Here is a 4,778-nt window from a genome sequence, read left to right as displayed (position 1 = left end):
CTTTTCCCCAACTTAAATAACAAGCATTTTTCCACATTATCAAGAACTCTGTTTCACAAACCTCACTTTTAATTGTTGCCTATTCTTCAACTATACACATGTCCCATAACTTACTTGGCTATTTTCCCATATATGGATATTTAAGACATTAATATTTTGAGTGTTGAAAAAACAACCCCAAATGCTAAGTTTGTGAGCACTTGAAGATGCTAGGGGTGGTTCCTGGACGAGAAACTATCCGACCTGTCCATCGTTCTACTTGCTGACCCTAATCCCCAGTCAGCAGCCCCATTCCTTTCTTCAGGGCTCCTCGTCCCTTTCTCAGCGGAGCCCACTTGCACCCTCCCGATCCACCAGCACCTCCTGTCGCCTCCTGAACACCCGTGGCTCCTGCCAAGCCCCACTTGTCTACTAAGGCAGTGATTTTCAACCTTTTTCATCTCATGGCACACATGAAATAATTACTAAAATTCTTCACACCAAAAATATATATATATTTTGCCGATCTGACAAAAAATAGGTGTGATTTTGATTCATTCATACTGGATGGCCATTACTGTATTGTCTTTTTTTTTTTTTAATTGGACAATCTAAGGGTAAACAAGTTAAGGCCCATGACTAGATAGTCAGGTATTGCAGGTTTTAAAAATTCTTGTGGCACACCTGTTGAAAATTGCTGTCCACCACAAGGGGAGGCGAGGTTCCAAGACCAGAGCAGCTACAACCCCTTCCTGGGCATTTAGGCATTACACCCACTTGCTGTCTACCACCAGCCCTTAGCAAATGTATTGTTGTGGGTCTCCTAAAAAGAGGAGGTTGCGGAACACCCGCTGGAGCTGGTGTTCAGTTAATTGGAGCCTAACTGCCTCATCACTGTCATCAACGCAGCCAGCACTTGTGCAGCTCCTACCGCCACTCTGTTTGGAAAGCCTCTCCAGGCACCACTCAGTGGAGAGGGCAGAAGGATGGGGAGCCTCCTCTTCCACAAGAACCGGCAATTGACACTCCTCAGGATGCTATGGCCTGGCTAACCCGTTTCTTCCTGTGGATTAGACAGCAAATCGGGGGCCTGCATGCATCTTGGTTTGGTGTTCTTAAAAAAAGAAGAAATGGAAGAAAAGGAACGGCTGTAAACATTTAAAATTTGGATGATTTTACATAAAGATCTAGTTCTCTGACTTTTAAAATGAGGGCGCTTTGTTTCAGGAAAGCAGCATGTGGCTGTGGCTGCCTTTCACAGGGCCTATGTCCCCACCTGGCCCACCTCCCTGGTCCTCTTAACTCCACAGCCACCAGGAGCCTGTGTGTCTGTGACCCTGGGGAGGGCTTGTGTGTAGGCTGTCTGCTTCCGGAGCAGAAAGGAGGGGAAGGATCTTTAGGGGGAGAGAGGCAGCACCATGGGAAAGGCCGTGGCTCGTGGAGATCCAAATATCTGACCCACAGGCATTTTTATGACTTGACATTCTGAGGGCCAGTGACAGCTGCTGTCGGGCAGGTGTCAGGAACATGGAAAGAGACAGCTGCAAGCCATGTCCAGCCTGTACCCCCCTCCACCCTGCCAGCAGGAGGCAGCTGGTGCTGACCTTCCTGTCCCCTCTCAGGGCTGGCAGCACCCTGTGGTGACGGCAGGAGTTTAAAAAGTCCATTCTTAGCTGACTCAGGAATGCGGCCCTTCCCCTGAGGCCCAGAGAATCCTCACTTTCCCCTTTAATTCATGAGCCAGGAGCTCTTACGCAACAGGGGCCCCTGCTAACCCAAGCTGACTATACTCTGCTCTTTGAGAAGGTCTCCCTTGAAAGGATTCTAATACCAGCCAACCTCTGAGGATACCCAACCCCTCAGAAATGAGTCTCCACATTTAAAAGGGCTCATACAATTTGAAGTTTCCATCCACTCTCAGCAAGCCCCACCTCCGCCCCGGGAAGAGAAACACCTGCTCCTAAATGTCTCATAGACATCACGTATGGAAGGGGAGTATGTTCCCCCTATACCGCAGGCTGGTAAGGCCCCCGGGCCAGGTAACTCTCCACACCTCAGATCGCCAAGGATCACACAGACCAGGAGCTGAAATGTGGTGACAGTTCAGGAACAGTCGTCAAACCTTGCTTTTTCTAGAGGTGACTAACCCAGGACCCAAAAAATGCCAGAGCTCCCCACATCTTTGTGATATTTGAAGAGGAATATGGTATCTGTAACAGACCCAGACAAATAAACAAAAACACCTTCAGTCTCTGAGAAAATGAGGCATAACATGGAAGAGGAAGAGGAAGGAGCAATCAGGGACACAGACATGTGACACAAATGTCTACAAAGCCAGCGCACATAGGAACAGTGGGTCTGGGCAAAGGGTCACATTGGTAGGACCAATACGTAAAGAATAATAAAAAGACAAAAACATTTAAAAAGACATTTTGTTTGGGGGCAGATAGGCAACATAGTTACCCCATATCCAGCTCCCCCTTCTTCCTTATCAACAAAATTTAAAATACTAATTAACAGCTTAGAAGACCCCATTTCCCCCGCTCTCCTAGCTGGCGCGACAGGTCTATGGAAGTCCCTGCGAAGAGCACCCTTGGAGAACAAAAAGGCAAAGACCTGCAAGAAGACTTTTGCCCCTCCATCTTTTCCTCTCTCCCTTTCACTCCCCCGGTGGTGACGGGGGCCTGAGGAGGGCAGAGGCCCCAGCAGGAGGCCAAAAGCCTGCTCTGTCAGGGCAGCGGAGCACAAAGGCGAACGGGCCCAGATCCTTGGTAGCATCAACGAACTCGAGAACCAGCCTTGTACTGACTCTCAGATGTAACCCATGAGACACACACCTGCCATTTAAACCCCCAAGTGCAAGATTTGCTGTTATTTGGAAGCAGAATAAAGTCTTGATTCACAAGATTAGTTATTAAAGCACCAAAATCTCCTAGGACGACCTGTTCTGCTTACAAGCCTGAGCCACAGCGACTCATGAAAAGATGAAAGCCCAAAGGAGTAAAGCAACTGGGACTGCCAGCTTTAACCCTCAAACTTCAGGGAAAAAACAAAAAACAGCAACCAAAAAAAAAACAACAGCCTGCCTCACCGACCCTGCAGCCTCTATCTGCCTCTCTCAGCCTCTTTGTGGTTGGTACACAGAGAGTCCTCGAGCACTAACCACGGACATCAGATGCCGCGCTGGGCTATGGAGATGAGAAGGTAGACGTGGTCCCCCAGGGGAGGAGAGAGGACCATGTTAATCTCTCTATTAAGCAAACCAGTTCAAGTGTTAACAAAGGTACACAGAGTTAATGGGGTTGGTTCTGAAGAAAGAGGACTCAGCTCTCCAGGGAGCCTGCGGCAGAGGGCACATGTGAGAGGGGGTGAGGTGGGCAATATAAAGCAGACCAGATGGGGGTAAGCCTTAGGCATTTCAACTTTTTTATTATGTAATGAAAAACCAAAATTTTTAAACAGAGGACTGGAATGTTTGCTTTATGTTTTGTTTCAGAATCAGAACTACTGTTAACAGAAGAGAGAGAGAGACAGACAGACAGACAGACAGACACACTAGAGGCAAGGAGATCAATAGATCATTGTGATGAGTTCCTTATTTTGGGAGACAATTCTCCATGGGTGTCTCCTGTTTTGTATACTTCAGTGCTGAGACTGCTTTTGTCTCAAACTATCTCTTCAAGATTGTTTTTATAACATATGCCTTTGTAAGAAAGAGAGAGCGTCACCCCTTGCGGGCAGAGGAGAATGTCCCCCTCAGCAGCCAAGGTGGGCCAGAACCACTCACACACTCCTTTATAAGATGGGGATTCCCTAAGTTGAGTGTCCCTCAGTGGGGGTACAAAGCCACTGTGTGTGTACAGTATCTATCTGAGTCACTGCCCCTGTGGGGCCAGGGGACACAGGGAACTATTACAGACATGAAACTCAAGCCCCGGCAGGGTTGTGAGTGATGAAGTCCTTTGTGTCTGACCCAGGAGCCTCATGTCTCCCCTCGGCATTGGTGAAACTGAGGCAGGATAAGTCGTGAGCTTGCAAGGAGGGTAAAGCCTCGTAGTCTTCGCAGTTCTTCCTGCTTCAATCAGAATTAGATGGACAGAAGAGTGCAAAGATGATTCTGAAGTGTTTGAGTCGGGTGGCGGGCCCAAAGACAACGGTGGTGTTTACTGAGCAGGAGAACAAAGGTGGTTCCTGTGAAAGAACAGTGAGCTGGCTTTGGTGTGTTGGGGTTGAGGCGCTAAGGGGATCTGGAGGAGGAGACAGCCCATGGGCAGGTCCTTGTGCCAGCTGAGCCTTGACTACAGGAGATGCTCCGTAAACCTGAGCCCCTCAGCCCGTAGCGCTCCCTGAATTCAGCACTTCCTATACCCACACATCCCTGTGGCACATCAAGGTCCCAAGGAGACACTAATGACAGATGCCTAAAAAAAAAGAAAAAAGGGTAAAAGGTGTGCTTTGCTCAAAACTTAGAGCATCAGCTCTCTGGAGCTGGAGCCTGGGCATCTGAATTGTTTGAAGCCCCAAAGGGGATTCTGATCTACAACCAGAGTAGAAAGTGATGGCCTATTAGAACCGAGGGCAATTAAACTTTCTTGAAGTTCTCAGAGAGAGCCTGACTTAGCCAACAGGAAGGTCATCATCCTGTTTGTACAAGCAGGTAGCCGTTCACTGCATCAGTAATCCCCATCCTTGTTTATGGCCACTGATTCTGGCCCAGGGACCAGTTATCGCTTGCCAAGTAACTGCTGCACTTAGAGCACGCAGACTTCCTGAGCTGCTCAACTCCGGCTGTGGTCTAA

The sequence above is a fragment of the Pteronotus mesoamericanus genome, unplaced genomic scaffold (assembly GCF_021234165.1).
Source record: "Pteronotus mesoamericanus isolate MK-2021 breed Mesoamerican mustached bat unplaced genomic scaffold, CSHL_Meso_final scaffold_232, whole genome shotgun sequence".
In the NCBI taxonomy this organism is placed as follows: domain Eukaryota; kingdom Metazoa; phylum Chordata; class Mammalia; order Chiroptera; family Mormoopidae; genus Pteronotus; species Pteronotus mesoamericanus.
The sequence above is the reverse complement of the archived record's forward strand: the minus strand, read 5'-3'. Positions refer to the sequence as shown.